Genomic DNA, 19277 nt, shown 5'->3' with positions numbered 1-19277 from the left:
ATGCGTGAGATAACAGATGTAGTGGACCGAAGTTAGGGTTGCCCATATTCGACGGACCTTTGGGCCCATTCCAATCGACGAGGCTTGTCCGCAGGCAACATTCTTTGCGTGAATTGAATTTTGTACGTGAACAAATTCAAATCAATGCGAATAATCCGTTGTAAAGTGGACCGAGCCATTCCCAACTGCTGAGAACGGCGTTTTTGGGATGTTCTTGGGGACCTCTCAACACTGGCTCGTACGGCAGCGATATTCTCGGCCGATCGCCTTGGTCGACTTTTATATGGTCTCTTCGGATTAGAAAGAGCCTTACCAGTCGAACATTTTTCGTATAAACGCCTTATGGTGTTCTTAGAAGGCGCACTTCTCACATTTTTTTTCACAATTGACTTCCTCTGTTGAATGTAACTTTCAACTATTTCAGAGCGCTCGCGTGGCGTGTATTAGTTCATGGTAAAAATCTGCTGTATGTCTGTCAAAAGTTATGGCGTTGCCAGATGGGTCCGTCGAATATGGACAACCCTGTACATCCCCCACAAAAGGTCGAAATTTTCAAAAAATATATTTTCTGCACATAAAGAGAAGCAATAATCCGATTTTGCTCCAACTTTTCATATCCTAAAATTTGCATCAGTGCTAGGTCAGAGCCGAAAATGGACAATATCGGACCACTAAATCAAGTACCTCCCCCACAAAGGGTCAAAATTTTGAATAATTACAACTCTTATAAAATGTAAAGTAAAAGTCCGATTAACTTCATGTTTTAACACATCCCAATATTTTCATAAAACCAAGATCTGGTGTTAAGATGAACAGTATCTGTCCACGCCTTCTGGTGCCTCCTGCAGAAATGATCGAAATTTGCAAAAAATATATTTTTTGCACAGAAAGAGAAAGGATAATCCAAACAGTGTCCACTCCACCAGCCACAAAGGGTTAAATTTGGAATATTTATAATTCTTATAAAATGTGATGTAAGTATCCGATTATCTTTAAATTACACACATCCCAATATTTTTATAAACCCAAGATCTGGTGTTAAGATGGAATATATCGGTCCACTCCTACTAGTACCTCCCCCACAAAAGATTGAAATTTTGAATATCCATTAAGCTCATAAATAGCGAAATTAACATCCGATTCCGCTTAGCTTTGCAACTCTGAGTATTTCTATCAACACAGGATCTGTTATAAGGAAGGTAGAGATCGGCCCATTCCTTCCGGTACCTCCCCCACATATCGTTCAATATTTTGAAAAACGAAACGCTAAGGAAGAAAGCGAAATAAGCTTTCAAATCTCTTCAGATTTGAAACACATGCAAACATTTTTGTTAACACAAGATCTGTACACACAATAGTCCAACGGATTGGTTTCCGGAGATTTTGGTGGCCATTGTGCAGTGGAAATGAAGCGAGGAACAATGAGCATTTAAATGTGAATAAATCTTCTGTGTCTCGTACCATCGATCGTTTCCGTGATACTGGTAGCGTAGCCCGACGTCAAGGAAATGGACGAAAGAAAACCGCAAGATCAGCTGAAATGGTTCGAAAAGTAAAGAAGCGACTTGATTGAAACCCGCGTCGCAGTGGCCGAAATGTGCACCTTCGGTTGGCTACCAGAATTCAAGCGCCGACCATGGTGATGGTGTGGGCTGCCATAGCAGCTGATGGTCGCTCTCCGCTTGTATTAATCGACCGTGGCATCAGAATAAATGCCGATTATTATCGTGAAAATATTCTGGAGGTTGCATTAAAGTCTTGGGCTCGCAAACATTTTGGCCGCAGACCTTAGAAATTCCAACAGGACTCAGCACCATTGCACTCAGCACGCGCCACCCAAGAATGGTAACGAAATGAGGTTCCTCGCTTCATTTCCAGCGCACAATGGCCACCAAAATCTCCAGATAGCAATTCGTTGGACTATTGTGTCTGGAGTATTTTGGAAAGCAAGGTTGGCGCTAAAAAAAATACCAAAATGTCGATCACCTCAAGAAAGCGCTTCGCCGGGAATGGGCCAAAATACCGCATAGCAACATTTGGACAGCGTGTGACGGTTTCATTGGCCGTTTTAAGGCCATAATTCGTGCCAAAAATGACCAATTCGAACAAATCTAAACTTATTCTAAAATTTGATGCTTATTCCTTTCATTCAATAAAATTAAAAAAATGTAAAAAATATGGCGTTTGACTTTGTTGCAGTTTTTTATCTCACCCTGTAGCTTTATCTGAACCGATTTTCACCAAATTTGATGTAGTTGCTTTTAGACTGAATTCCGTCAGAAGTACAAACATTTAGTTCATTTGGGCTGATATAAGCCATTTTGGTGCACAATAAACTTGAAATCGGATAAAGATGTGTAGGGGAGCCCTATTCAAATCTGATCTGATTTCGGTAAAATTGGACAGATGTATTTCTGCGCCGTATCTGATATCTTGTATCAAATATTATTCTTGTGGAGTGCATATTACGCATGGGAAACCACAAATCAGATAAAAAATTTATGTGCGGGAGCTATAGCTATATCTGAACCGATTTTCACGAAATTTTATGTACTGGTTGATAGACTGAATTCCGTTGGAAGTGCCAAAATTTAGTCCATTCGGGCTGATATTAGCCATTTGGTGCAAAATAAACCTGATATCTCATAATGATATGAATGGGAGCCATATCCAAATCTAAAACGATCTCCATAAAATGTTAAACATTTTTTTCTAAGCTGTATCTGATAGCTGGTACCACAGATTATTGTTGTGAAGTGCTTATTACGTTTGTGAGGGACTTAAAACCCCAAATCGAATAAAATATATATGTGTGGGAGCTATAACTATATCTAGACCGATTTTTCTTGACAACATTTTAGGCGCCTATTTTCGAGTGCGTATTACGAATGTGAGGGACGTAAATCGGATGAAACATACATATATGGGAGCTATAGCCATATATGGACTGATTTTCACTAAAAATTGAAGTACTTGCTTCTAGACTGAATTCGGTCGGATATGCTAAAATTCAGGTCATTTGGACTGATATTGGCCACTTGGTGCACAATTTACCCGAAATCGGTTGAAGATATATATGGGAGCTTTATCTATATTTGAACCGATTCTCACCAATTTCAATAGGGTTCGTCCCTGGGTCAAACAAATATTGTTTGGAAAATTTAATCTCAATTGGATAATAAATGCTACCTGGATTTTATTCACAACAATACATGGACAGACGGATGGACGGACGACTGACATGCATAAATAGGCTCAGAAAGTGATTCTATAAAGATCCGCAAAAGAAACTATGGGTCTACCTCGCTTCCTACTCCATTTTACAAACAAATACACAAAGACATAACACCCTTGCCAATATGTAGTGTAGGGTATAAAACTGTTAAAGACTTTTGGACCCACAATGAGACAATTTTGACCGCATCAGCTGAAAATTTTTGCAAAACATTTCCTCTAATTTAAGGTAGGAGCTAATAATTTTCGGAAAAAAAAACAAATAATTTGTGTGTGTGTTTTTTATCATTTAAACCATAAAAATAGCTTGGGTTGGAATTATTTTTCTTCTATTTTTCCAATGTTTAATATTCTCCTTAAATTCATGCTATAAATAGCCAACCTCTCTGACATTAAAGCGCACATAAGCTGTTAATTTAAATACGGTCCCATTTTCAAAAACTGATATGAACAATTCAACTGAAAATGTCAATCATATCCAATGGCCAGGCTAGCCCATGGCAATTTGAAAATTGTCAATTTCGCTGCATAATTGAGGGGCATTATATTTGCGGATGACCGCCCAATCTCCAACCTCTCCCCTCCAAAAAAGAGGAGAAAACAACCAACAACATTTGTTTGGCCAATGTGGCATTTATCCGATTGTCTGTCGATCGGGCTGTCTGTCCACCCATTCAACTATTTGCCGTTGTATGCATTTCTGATTATCATGATGATGATGTGGATGTGGATGTGGATGATGATTATGGCAGATTTGTTTGTCCCTGTATTAAGGCCGGGAAATTTATGCACGTCGAACGACAACAATGAACCAGATTATATAAACATTTTTAATTTTTTCGATTTGCATGGATTTCGGTTAATAATTCTCCGCCACCAAAAACAAAAAAAAATATATATTATTGTTGCCATCATTGTTGTTGGCATCTCCTCCGAGGGCAATATGGCGCCTATTTGAAACATAAATATTATTTTATTTTACATTTGATACAGGCAATGCCACAATGAGCCCCAATGTCCGTCCTGCATGTTTATTATTATTTTTGCTATTTTCAGCCCGTCAAATGAACAGTGAACTCGAAAATATTGAATATGTTTGGAATATTATTGACATATCCGGGATGAATTTTCATGTTTTGTTTTTACAGAGAATTCTCAATGGCGCATAAATATGGATGTATTAAGAGCTGTAAATGTTTTTCCTATAACATTGTTGAATTACATCGCTATCAAGGGAAGTTATCGGAATAAATGCAACAAGTGCTGGGGCATGTTTATTTCCCCTGAAATGGGTTTTGGATTATTGGTAATGTTGGAAATCCCATAACATCAGTTCGCAAATTAAATGTAACTTTTAAATATCAAAAAAAAAAAAAAAAACAGTAAGGGAAGGTAAAAAGTCGGGCAGGGCCGGCCATATGATACCCTACACCACTATGCGTATTTAATAGAGCTATCGTAACAAAAAAAAGGTTACTTTGGGAATTTATGTAAAGTAAATCATAACAACTATAGACCTTATAAGAATGCGTATCATGGCTATAAAATATTCACAATTTGGGAATTATATCAAAATCTTCAAATTCGGATATTAGCCATTTGTCCATAATAAATCTGATATCGGATAAAGATATACATGAGAGCTATATCCAAATCTAATCCGATATCGTTAAAATTTGACAGATGTATTTTTGAGCTCCATGAGTTATCTGCTACCAAATATCATTCTTGAGGAGTGCATATTACGAATGTGAGGAACTTAAAACCCCAAATCGGATGAAACATATTTATGCGAGCTAAAACTTTATCTTTATCTTTATTCACCAAATTTGATGTACTTGCTTCTAGACTGAATTCGGTTGGATTTGCTAAAGTTCAGTTAATTTGAGCTGATATTAGCCTTTTGGCCCATAACAAACCTGATTTCGGATAAATATATATATATATGAGAGTTATATCCAAATCTGAACCGCTCTTGGCAAAAATGTATACACTTATTTCTGAGTTGTATCTAATGTCTGGTACCAGATATCATTGTTGCAGAATGGATATTAAATCGGAGGAAATATATAAAGGATGAGATGAAATAACTGCAACTAACTTCATTTCTAAGCCACTCGTCCGATAGCTGTTAAAATTATTTCAGTGAAAGCTCATTATATTGTTTACAAGCGCACAAAAGCATTTTGGTGATAATTTTCCAGAAAAAAAGTTATTCGTGATGCAATTCAAGCGTGATAGTGTGATTTCTTTCGATTTGGCTGGAAAAGCACAAGTGGCTATCGTTAGAGAACTCCAACATTTAAATGTAAATAAATCTTTTGTGCCTTGTACCATCGCTTCTTACCGTGATACTGGTCGCGTAGCCCGACGTCAAGAAAGTGGACAGAAGAAAACAGCAACATCAGCAGAAATGGTTCGAGAAATAAAGAGGCGACTTGATTGAAACCCGCGTCACAGTGGCCGAAAAATGGCTCGTAAACTGAACATATCGTAATTTTCCATTCAAAAAATATTGAAAAATGAGCTCGGGGTTAATGGCAAAATGGGCAAGAACTTACACCGCAAAAGAAAGAAAATAGACTCAAAAGAGCTAAAGAGTTGCTTCGCTTAACCGAAAGTGGTGAACTCCCTAATTTGTTTTCCTCCGTTTCCGATGAGAAAACATTCGTTGTCCAGCAGTTTGTAAACAAACAAAATGATCGTGTTTACTTTCCAAAGAAAAGGTGCACCTTCGGTTGGCCACCGGAACTCAAGCGCCGGCTATGGTGACGGTGTGGGCCGCCATAACAGCCGATGGTAGCTCTCCGCTCGTATTAATCGACCGTGGCATCAGAATAAATGCCGAATATTATCGCGAAAATATTCTGGAGGGTGTATTAAAGCCTTGGGCATGCAAACAGACCTTGGACATTCCAACAGGACTCAGCACCATCGCACTTAGCTCGCGCCACCTAAGAATGGTTACAAAATGATGTTCCTTCAAAATGAGATTCCTCGCGCACAAAGGCCACCGAAATCTCCCGGATACCGATCCCTCGGGGGAATGGGCCAAAATACCGCAGAGCAGCATTCAAGCAGCGTGTGACGTTTTCATTGCCCGTTTGAAGGCCATAATTCGTGCCAAAGTTGACCAATTCGATCAAATCTAAACTTATTTTGAAATTTGATGCTATTTCCGAGATTTTTTGCTTTCATTCAAAAAATTAAAAATGATGAAAATTATGGCGTTTTGTTGAAGTTTTTTATCTCACCCTGTATATATGGGATCTACAGCTATATCTGAAACGATTTTCATCAAATTTTTATGTACTTGATTCTGGACTAAATTTCGTCGAAAGTGCCAAAATTCAGTCCATTTGGGCTGATATTAGCCATTTGGTGCACAATAAACCTGAAATCGGATAAATATGTGTATGGGAGCTATATCGAAATCTGAACCAATCTTGACAACATTTTAGGGACTTATTTCTGAGCTGTATCTGATATCTAGTACCAGAGGTCATTGTTGTAGAATGCGTATTACGCATTTGAGGGACTTAAAACCCCGAATCGGATGATATATGGGAGGCTATATCTTAACCGATTTCCACCAAATTTGAAATACTAGCTTCCTGACTGAATTCGGCCGGGTGTGCTAAGACTCAGGTCATTTGGATGGATATTGGCGCAATTGTGCACAATAAACCTGAAATCGGTTGAAGATATATATGAGAACTATATCCAAATTTGAATTGATCGTGATAAAATTTTAGGTAATTATTTCTGAGCTGCATCTGATATTTGGTACCGAAAATAATGGTTGTGGTGTCCATATTACCCATGTGAGGGACTTAAAACCCCAAATCGGTTGAAACATATATATGGGAACTATAGCTATATCTCAACCAAAATTGATGTACTTGCTTCTAGACTGAATTCCGTCAGGTTATTTGAACTTTTATTGGCTATTTGTTCCATTATTAACCCGAAATCAGTTGAAGATATATATGTGAGCTATGTCTAAACCTGAACCGATTCTCACGAATTTCTATAGGGTTCATCCTTAGGCCAAGCCAATATTGTTTGGAAAATTTCACCCCAATCGGATAATAAATGTAACCTGCATTTTGTTCACAAAAATATATGGACAGATGGACCGACGGACTGACGAATAAATCTTCTCAGAAAGTGATTCTATGAAGATCCTCAAAAGTAAGTATGGATCTATCTCGCTTCCTTTTCCATGCACAAAGAAATGCACAAAGACATAATACCCTTAGCACTATAATAAGAAACTTTATTGAAATCTACCCGTAGGTGACCATAATTGGAGATTTCTATAAAATTTATTGTAGTTAAAAAAAAGTGTACGCATTTTTTGATGAGGGTTAGGGTCGCGATTTTCCTCCAAAAATTTAAAATATTTTTTGAGAAAATTATTTGCAAAAAACCATAATGAATTACAATTTTTTAAATATTTAATTTTTTATATTCCCCTTCTTTTACATATGTAAATTTACATGTGTATTTACATATTTGTACATATTTTAAAAAATATTTTCAATATGACCATTTTTCCCTATTTTCAATATCCCACTGCCCGTAGTTTGTCAACTGTGAAATTAAACAAGTTTGTTTTCCATCTTTTTTTTTGACACATTTATTAAATATTTGTTTATTAACAAACATAAAGTCATTGAATGGTATTTTCATTAAATATTGACAATTCCATGGAAAATCGTTCGTTCGCAAATAGTTGATAATAAATTTAAAAATTGACAAACAAGGTCGCAATTTGCCATGTTTGGTTTTTCTGTAATGAATGGACGGATGGAGGATCTTCTCCGGCACCAGCACCACCATCACCGCAAACCAAATTGGCCATTTGTCCATTATTAGATAAATAACAAAATGAAATGTGTAATTAAATTATTTTTTGTTTATCGAATGAATGAATGTTTGTATGTGTGCATTCGTTGGTCACAAATGTAGGCCAACATTTTGTAAATGTTTGAAATCGATACAACCAATAAATAATGATATTGACATACATATGGTAATTTCGATCAGGATTTAAGCTAATTAAGGTATGGATGTGTTCAATAGGGGTATGTAAGTCAATTTTCGAATGATTCGAATCAAAGTCGAAAATTCTAAAATCACATAAATCAAAAGATCGAAAATTTTACTTTGAAGGCTAAATCTATTCCAGGAAAAAAATCTCTCGGGATAAAAAAGTATACATCGGTCTTCTATGGGTACAATACATTTCCTATATACATATACTTTTATATACAGATATATTATCACACTTCTATACCATTCAGAGTTTTTCAATGGATAGAAGACCATTAGCAGAACTAGAAGACCTCACACCCATTTTTTTAAATACTAAAAATTTCACGGGTCTATTAGACTCTTTAAAGACTATATACAGGCAGAAGAACTTGAAAGATTTCCAAAGATGGGAGACCAGTTACATGTCCTGTTACATGTCTTCTTTGCACAGACAAATTGTTTTGGTGCGACTTCCAATAGTTCTTCAACGTCTTCATTGGATAGAAGACCCTTCCTGGACTTCTCTGGGCAAAATTTCTTATTTTCTACAGATATAGGATCATTCACTGATTTTCTTTACACAGAAGAGCCTGCTCTCTACTTCCATGGTTAGGAGTCCTCTCATGGGAATATAATATCCCATGGAAGAATTATAAAATACCTCTTAACTATAGAGATACGATATCTTCTGTTTATATGAGACTTTTTACCTATCATAGATATTCTCTGAAAAGATTACTTTAACTGTCGTTGGAAATCAGCAGATCTTCCCATAGAAGATCACGAGATCATCTCGTAGTAGAGAGAAGACATTTTTCCATGATATCCTCTCAAGGAAAACCAGATGGAATGTTTTCTCACAAATGTTAAGGAGATCAAGTGACATTTTTGTATGTCAGAAGCACTTCTCACAGAATATGTTTCCAAGAAAAAACGGGAACATTTGAACATTTTGTAGAAGTTCTCATAAAAGTACAAAAATTTTGCTGATGGTGGAACTTCCAATAAAAAATTAGATAAATCTTCTGAAATAAGTTAAGAGTTTATTAAAAAAATCTATATAACTTCTCCGAGAAGATTAGTAGATTTTCTCGGAGAAAAACCATTAGAGCTCCTCATAAAATATATGAACATCTTCTCATAGGGGATAAGATCGTGTAAAATATCAAAGGAGAAGGATTTATAGACCTTGTTATAGAAGATGAGGAAATATTTTCATAACACAGGTGATCTTCACAGAGAAGGTCAATCAAACTTCTCATAGAAGATTTACTCACAGAAGAAAAAGAGATCTTCCCCTTTCACTTCTAAAATGAATATCAGAAGATCTTCCCGTATTAGTAGAATTTCTCATGATATATCAGAATATAGAGGTATAAAAAAAGGAAGGAAAATTCGGAGATCTAGTTGCAGAATATAGTGAAGTGTTTTCATGAAATATCATTAGATTTTCGCAGAGAGTATGAATCTAACTTCTAATAGGAGATCAGACGATCTACTCATAGAAGATAAAGAGATCGTCCAATTGATCTTTTCATAGAAAATTAGTAGAACTTCTTAAATGGATATCAGAAGATCTTCCCATATCTATAGAATTTCCCATGAAATATTAGAACATACTGATGGATGTATAAACAATTTAAGAAGGAGAATTAGTCCTAGTCATAGAAGTTAAAAGGATCTTCTCATAGATATTGTAATAATATGAGGAGAACTTCTCAAAGAAGATTTTTTTTATATCAGTAGAACTTCTTATAAAATATCAGGAAATCTTAAAATTGAGGTATAAAAATCAAGGGAAGAGGATTAGGGGTTTTTGATAAAAATCGGGAGGTATTTTAAAACAAAATTTTGAGATTTTTACGGAGAACATAAGCCGAGCCTTTCATAAAATATTAGATTTCCTCATTTTCTCAGATGAAGAACTCTTCTTATAGAAGATCAGTAGATCGTCACAGAGACCGTCAATCAAACAACTCATAGGAGAAAGACAACTTCTGATAGAAAATCAAGATTCCTTCTTAAAGATGATCAGTAGATTTACTTATAGAAAATTAGGTGAGATTGTCATAGCAGATCAACAGATTCTCACAGCAGATCACGATATTATAACACGAAAGACCCAGAAAAGTTCTCATGGATGAACAGCCATCCTAGAGTTTGAAAGGAGCTTTCAAAAAATTTCGAAAAATACCGGTCAAACGAAAACTTTTATATAGGGACTGAGGACATGGTATGGTGGCTATACGATATCGTGGACCGATGTAGCGCATTTTCGAACTTGAACTGCAGACAAAAGACAGATCGGTGCAAAATTTTAGCTTCATATCTTTATTCGTTTTGACTCTAGCGTGATTACAACAAACGTTGAGTTACAAACGGAATGACGAACTTAATATCCCCTCCATACTATGTATGGTGGAGGGTATACAAACAAAGCATTTCAAAGGTCTTCTATGACTAGAAACTGTTTTACTAGTATTTTATGAATGGTGGAACTTTCAAGATTTTTTTTCAAGGCACCCACAGAGGTCGACAGGCTTTTAACAGGCCAGGGTCCAGGAGAGGTCTTCTTTAAACAGAAGTATTAAAGTTAAAACGAGTAAAAGTTCGGCCAGGCCGAACCTTGAATACCCTCCATCATTTGGAACGAATTTAGCAATTTTCAAAAAATAAAAACCGTTAAAAGTGCGACGACGTGGACCTGCATAGGCAACTGTCGTTATAAGCCATTACAATACTCAAATGCGAAACTTGAAAAAATCGGTGAATAATGTCGCTAAAATCATCAAAATACGGCATAATGGGAGGAACCCTTATATGGGGGCTATACGAAGACGTGAACCTGTACAGACAATTTTCTGTCTCAGGCTGTAGTATTCATTGCGAACTTCAAATATCAAATTTGAAACAATTCCGGTGAATAATGTCGCTAAAATCATCAAGAATGTAGAATATCGGGAGGTACCCTTATATGGGGGCTATACGAAGACGTGGACCTGCATATACAATTTTCTGTCAGAGGCTGTAGTATCCATTACGAACTTCAAATACCAAATTTGAAACAATTCTGGTGAATAATGTCGCTAAAATCATGAAAATTCCGAATATCGGGAGGTACCCTTATATGGGGCTATACCAAAACGTGGACCTACATGGTCCATTTTCAATACCAAAAGTAATGCAGACATAATATATATATATATATATATATATATATATATATATATATATATATATATATATATATATTTATTTATATATATATATATATATATATATATATATATATATATATATATATATAACATTTTATCAATCTACTTCAATTCGTTCGGAAGCTAGAGTGATTTCCACGGACGGACAGACAAACAGGCGGACAGATGGATAGACGGACGGACATCGCAAAATCGACATAGAATGTTATGCTGCTCAAGAATATGTATTTGCATTTCGAAGTGTTACAAACGGAATGACAAACTCAATATATCCTCCATACTATGATGGAGTGTATAAAAATATATAATTTTTGTTGCTTTAAAACCAACTTATATCTTAATAATCCTGTTCAATGGTGACATATGTGAGCAATTTAAAGGATTTGTACTTTGTCCCCCCATAAAAAGCCATACACATTTATCCAATATAAATCCCTTTATTTCTCTCAGGGTGTCGTGAATCTCAATCTCGCTGGGAGAAGATACCTAGAAATCCCCCACATTACATTTTATTGGGGAAAAAAGGAAAATGTATTTAAAAATTGTGTTCGTTTCACTGCTTCTTTGTTTTTTTGCTGTCTTTTTTATGTTATTGGCTTTTGACAGGCTTTTTCGTTCCGCTGTTTGGTATTTGCCCCCGAAAAGAAACAAAAAAAAACTCGAATTGATGCTGGAAATGTCTTATTCGATTTGATAGGGATTTTCACAACCCAATTTGTATTTGTTATGCTAATATTACGAATTTCCTATGCAAATGTTAAGCATCCTCTGTACGAAATAAGCCGAAATAAGTAAAGAGCTGGCAGCATGGCAAAAATCAATTGAATAATTGGCTTAAATTAATGGGAAATGGAAATAAATTATTTTGTAATTCTGTGACAAAAAAATCACAGAATAATATTTAAGTGGTATATATTTTTTTGGATCTATGGAAATTCCTTGAATCGAAATTTTCAATAAAAAACTAAATGAATACAAAAATTGAGAAAGTTTTCCGGGGCATATAATATTTAAAGTAATTAAATAAATAAAATAAAACAAATAAATATATGGATTGTATAATCTGCTATTAAAAATTGAATCCATTTATCTGATGGATTTTTAATTTCCGTTTTTAAATGTTTTCCGATTTTTTTCCGTAACATTTTTTCACATATTTTCAATTATTGAGCAATAATTTATTCGTTCACATGTGCCGTGTGCACCTGCATTTCAGAAATACTCCGTCCAATGCAATTTTGAAAAAAATTTAAAAAAAATAAAAAACAATTAAATGAATGTGACACAATTCAATGAGTAACTGTCAGCAAGACCGTAAACACATTACAAATGGTCATTGAATTCAAATGTAATGACAATTTAACGAATTATGAAAAAAAGACAAACAAAAAAATATTAAAAATGCTTTGTTTTTATTTTTAGAATTCAAACATAAGTTTCACAGAAGAATGAATTGAGTGGATACGGTAACGTCATCTAAGGTTTGAAAATATATTAAAACCAGTAAAGAAAGTCTTAAAGTCGGGCGGGGCCGACTTTATGATACCCTACACCACTTTGCTAATTTACTAGAGCTACACATAACAATTAAATGTTTTTATGGGAGAATTCAATCATACACGCTATGATTATAATTATAATTTAAAAGTCAAAAGACTAAATATGCCGAAGCATTGGTATCTTATAAATTCGGACATGTGTTGCCCATTTGGTGCACAAATAATTTAAAATCGGATAATAATATATATGGGAGCTATATCCAAATTTGAAACGATCTCGATATAATTTGGCAAAGATATTTCTGAGCCGTATTTGATATATTTCCCCAAATATTGTTGTTGAAGAGTGCATATTACGGCTGCGAAGGACAAAAATAACAAATCGGATGAACAATATATATGGGAGCTATAGCTATATCTGAACCGATTTCGATCAAATTTGGCATACTTAGTTTTATGCCTAATCTGAATCTATATGCAAAATTCCATACTATTCGGGCAGATATTACACGTTTGGTACACAATAAAAGGCAAATCGGACGAAGATATATATGGGAGCTATATCTAAGTTTTGACCGATTATCTCCATTTTCAATAGGGTTCGTCCTTGGGCCAAACAAATGATTTGTGCAAAATTTCATCTGGATAGGGCAATAAATGCGACCTGTACTTTGTTTACAAAAATACATGGACAGACGGACGGACGGACGAACATGCATAAATCGACTCAGAATGTGATTCTATGCAGATCATCAAAAGGAACTATGGGTCTATCTCGTTTCCTTTTGCCTGTTACAAACAAATGCACAAAGACATAATACCCTGACCACCTTGTGGTGTAGGGTATAAATATTGATAAAAATGTTTAAAGTTTACGATTTTCAGAAACTTTGCTTAAACAGAAAGTTGCTTAGATCTTGTGCATTCTGGGTGGGATGAAAAAACTGCAACCAATTTCTAAGCCACTCGTCCGACAGCTCTTAAAATTATTGCAGTGACAGCTCATTATTTTATTATTAATATTAATTTTTTATTTATTATTATTATTATTATTATTTTATTATTATTATTATATTATTTATTATTATTATTTATTTATTATTAATATTAATCTCTTTTTTTAATTTTTGTGTAGTTATGGCTGGGGAGCCAAATATATTGACTTAGTTAAAATTAGTTTTAAGTTATTATTTTCTACTTGGAGCATAATTACGTTATTAATACTATTCATTGGCCTTGGAGGCTTTAGTATTATGGTATGAAATGAATAAATAAATAAATAAATAAATTATATTGTTGACAAGCGCATTTTGATAAGAATTTTCCAGAAAAAAAAAGTTATTTGTGATGGAATTCAAGCGTGATAGTGCGTTAAGGGTTATATTTGGTTGGAAAACCACATGTGGCTATCGTTAGAGCACTCCAGCATTTGAATGTGAATAAATCTTTTTTATGCCTCGTACTATCGCTCATTTCTGTGATACTGGTATCGTAGCCCGACGTCAAGGATAGTGGATAGTAAAGAAGCGACTTGATCTAAACCCTCGTCGCATTGGCCGAAAAATGGCTCGTGAGCTGAAAATATCGCAATATTCCATTCGGCAAATATTAAAAAATGAGCCCGAATTAAAGCCATTGAAATGCCCAAAAGTGCCATAACACTCAACCGCAACAAAAAGAAAATAGACTCAAAAGAGACAAAGAGTGGCTTTGCTTGGCCGAAAGTGGTGAATTGCCGAATTTGGTTTTCTCCGTTTCCGATGAGAAAATATTCGTTGTCCAGCAGTTTGTAGACAAACAAAACGATCGTGTTTACTTGCCAAAGGGGTCAGCTGAAAATGTGCACCTTCGGTTTTCCACCAGACCAGAACTCAAGCGCTGACCATGGTGATGGTGTGGGCCGCCATAACAGCCGATGGTCGCTCTCCGCTCGTATTAATCCTTTCGATAGTGGCATCAGAATAAATGCCGAATATTATTCTGGAGGGTGTATTAAAGCCTTGGGCACGCAAACATTTTGGCCGCAGACCTTGGACATTCCAACAGGACTCAGCACGCGCCACCCAAGTATGGTTACAAAATGAGAATCCTCGCTTCATTTCCAGCGCACAATGACCACCAAACTGTCCGGATACCAAACCGTTGGACTATTGTCTGGAGTATTTTGGAAGGAAAGGTTGGCACTAAAAAATATCAAAGTGTCGATCACCTCAAGCAAGCGCTTCGCCAAGAATGGGGCAAAATACCGCTGAGCAACACTCGGGCAGCGTGTGACGTTTTCATTGGCCGTTTGAAGGTCATAATTCGTGCCAAAGGTGACCAATTCGAACAAATCTAAACTTATTCTAAAATTTGATGCTATTTCCGATGCTTCCATTCAATAAATGACGTTTACCAAAATTGGACAAAGTGAATGGACCATTTAAGCCGGAGTTAAATGTACATGACAAAATCTTCAAACCATATGATTAATTCAAATTGGGTCCTTGATTTGTCATAACGCCATTAGAAAAGAACCACCCGATTTTAGGTATTTAAAGAAAAGCCACTTTCCTACTTTCATTTGTTAGACAGTAGCTTCCTGAAATAATGTATATCCTTTGCTATTAGTTCCGTATAATGAAATGCATGCAGAGCGTATATAAGTTCTGTTCCGACCTAACTAGTACCCATAGGAATTGAATATTATTTTATAGGGCCGAAATGTGTCTCATCGAAATAAAGATTTAAGGCCTTGGTCTCTTTGAACGAAATCCATTTCGTGAAATTTGGAACTGATCTAGCCATGTCCGTCTCTTAGTGTGTCTGTGTACTCCATAATTCTTGCAGGTAGTATTCGATTTGGTCCCAACTAGGTATATCGATCCACTTTCTCTGGTACCTCTCCCACAAAAAGACAAATTTCAGACAGAAAAAAAAATCTCTTTTAAAAAGCATGAGGAAAAATCTGATTCTGGTCAAACTTTGCACTTCTTTGAATTTGGATCAGTCTTAGGTCAGATGAGCAAATTGAGGATATCGGTTCACCAACTCCCACACAAGAGTTCAAAATTTGAAAAAAGAAGAATGCTATCCATATTTTACATATGAGCGGAGAAGAGTTCCCGGTATAGATCAGATCTAGCAAACGATAATATAGGGTCCGCCAAATAATTTGTTTTAAATTTAAATAACTTATTTTAATAGCTTATCTTATATTCGATTCCGGCATCGGCTGTGTGGCAGGTAGCGCCGTCCTGTTGAAACCCAATGCTGCCAATATTCACCTCTTCATTTTATTTTCTTTTAACAAAAATTCGTTTATCATATCCCGATAATGTAACCGATACTCCTTCCTGATTTTAAAGGTAAAATGGCCAAGTAAAATTTTGAAAAATAAAACGTTCCTAAAGTTGGTAAACATAACCAGAGTTCTGTCAGTCTAGTTCATAGCTCAGTACACTGGTTCCTTAGCGTATGAGTGATATCACCCATACTCAGAGTTTTCATACAAAAGACCGGATTCAGAGTTTGTCCAATTTTTATGTTTCGCCCCAAAAAAATGGGTCTTACCTACCTTTAACAAAAAAAAAAAAAAAAAAATAACCCGATATTTTGATATCGCAGAGGTATGGATCCATGTTTCAGAATATGCCCCATTTAGAAACAGTGGCCATTTTTAAGTATTTCTACGTGTTGCCCACGGTTCTAACAATTATTTCTGTTATATTTTTCAGGTAGGGGGAAATTCCAAATGGTAATGGTGGTAAGCAAGTCCCATAAATGTTTCTTTTTTTTTCCTTTTTTAAAAAAATTACTTTTTTGGGGTAATTTGGTTTCACTAATGTCAAAAAATTTACTCCGAAAGAGTTCGTTCGTTCGTTTTTTTAGAAACCAGTGTTCGAAATTCCGAACAGCCAAGTTTACACACACATATATGTACTTTGTTGGGTCTAAAATTATTATTGTAACTCATCGATACAAACGGAATGGCGAACTTAATATACCCTACATACTATGTATGGTGGAGGGTATACAAAAATTGTGACCTGGTATTTTGGTTTCGAAAACGTTTCCATGTTTCATAATAGGAAACAGTAGGCTTTTTTAAGTATTTCAATATGTTGTCAACGGTTCTAACAATTATTGTTGCAAATTGTTCGGGAGGGGGAAATTCCAAGTGGTGGTAAGCCCCATAAACCGTTCATTTTTAGCTTTAACCCATTTCGCATTAAGATTTAATTGCTTTTTTTTTTTTTTTTTTTTTTGTTTTTGAAAAAAAAAATACTTTTTTTAGAGTAATTAGGGCCCACTGGTGTCAAAAATTAACTTAGATTTATTAACTTATACTACCTACACAAAAATTTGTTTAAAATATTACCCTTTTCATATTTTTTTTTGTGAAAGGGTGTTTTTACTGTTCGAAAAATCGAACAAAGGAGCGAAATGGTCTAAAGTTTGATAGACATGTTCTGAACATTTTAAGCATTGGTGTTGGGGTGCATAAACAAGCCTCTTCTTTTGTTTGACTTTCTCACGAGAAAGGTTTGGTTTGCTATTTTTCCCAAACTTTAATCGAAAATAAATTCCAACTGCAATCATTTACGATATGAAATGGGCATAACACCAGCTCCTCCCTATTTTTGGGATTGACAATTTAATTTTTAAATAAAAAAGGCTCTTAAATGGCAACAAAAGCTGAAAAACACTCACACATATATGTCAATACATATACCCAAACACATTTTTTATGGCATTTGTAGGATTCTGTGGAGGATTAAATTTTGACCCATTTATTTTTGTTGATGCGTTTTCATAGAATTGCAGCTGTTACTGTGACATCGACGCACACATATGTATGTACATATGTATGTCTGTATATATGTGTGTATTGCATACATAGTCCAAGGGTATTTATTTTGTGATGATGTCATTCGTATAAGGCTATATGCTAATTGACCGAACATGTGTGTGTGTGTCGGTGACTTGGACAAATTTCGACATTTTAAACGGATTTCTCGTTTTCATCCAATAAGAATAAGAGGCTTTGCAAAGTGCCAAGGGAGAGGTGTTTTTTTTTTTTTTTGAGGTGGCAGGTTTTATTGGATTTATTGTTTCCTTTTTTAAAACCGATATTGTGTGTCTTTTTAAGTTAATAAAAAGGATGCCCTAATTTGGTTACACCCACCTGGTTTTATAAAAAGTTGGGGGAAATATGATAGGGTCTCGAAAAGGTGTGAACTTAGGGGAAGCTCTAGGCACCCTAAAAGTATTTTTTTTTTCCTTTTTTCAACAAATGTTCTGTAAATCCTGCAATTTAACCGTGTTTGTTTTATCATTACTCCCCAACATGGCTAAGCCATTCATCTATTTCCCCTCCAATAGAAAAATATTCTCGTTTTTTTCTCTTCTATTTTTAGTGAATCAATCAAGAGTTACAAATAGCTTTCGATTTATATTTAAAAAATGGGGAAAATATTGCACTGCAATTTGAACCATGTATATGCTCCAAACCCACACACACACATAGGCACACAGCTCCATGTGTTGGATCGTATGTGTCGCATACATAAATTGAAGTTATAAAAATATTTTCCCTCGTTGGCTGGCAATGGTCGATGACGTACTAGCTGTGGGTTCATACAATGTTTGCTACATACGTACAAACATATTCTTATACTCTGTACTGCTCCACACGAGGTCTTGTGTGACACTAAGCTAGACACATTTGTCATCCACCAAAATGATAGGTTTGTCAATATTAGAGGTGTGTGCGAGTAAAATATTATCATCATTGTTTCTGAACGAAAGAAAAACAATGTTGCCATTTTTGTGGAAGGAAAAAATGTGAGATATTTTCGATGGCTCAGAAGCGCAGTAACGATATTAAATCCCGCATAAGTTTTGAGAAAACGGCTAGAGTTGGAATCTGCAAATTTTGCATGAGGGTTACTAAGGGTACTTAAGCGGGAGCTAATAGGGGGAACTTTGTACTAAAACGCAAACTGAAGTAACTTAAAACTATATTTTTGGAGCTTAAATTCTCAACACATTTTGATCCCGAATCCTTAAATTTCACACATTACTAAGGCTTCAACTAAGGTTTCGTTTTCAGTAATTTGCTGAAAAAAGCACCAGAATAAAGGATTCAATATCCATTTACACATAAAATTCCAAAATTTGGTTTTATCTAAGAAGGCCTAAATTTTTTGTGAATTTCGATTTCGAAAATTGTTATTTTTAAACTCTCAGTCATATGGCCCATCATTTAATATGGCCAAAAAGTGTCTCATCGGAATAAGGGTTT

The 19277-nt window shown here is 35.2% G+C and overlaps 1 protein-coding gene across 3 annotated transcripts in view; it reads right to left on the bottom strand.

Moving 5' to 3' along the window:
• Positions 1-19277, bottom strand: part of LOC101897363 (trichohyalin) — a 286523-nt gene that overhangs the window by 203894 nt on the left and 63352 nt on the right. The window lies entirely within an intron of this gene.

This window comes from Musca domestica, unplaced genomic scaffold, assembly GCF_030504385.1.
Source record: "Musca domestica strain aabys unplaced genomic scaffold, Musca_domestica.polishedcontigs.V.1.1 74, whole genome shotgun sequence".
Lineage (NCBI taxonomy): Eukaryota > Metazoa > Arthropoda > Insecta > Diptera > Muscidae > Musca > Musca domestica.
The sequence above is the reverse complement of the archived record's forward strand: the minus strand, read 5'-3'. Positions and strand labels throughout refer to the sequence as shown.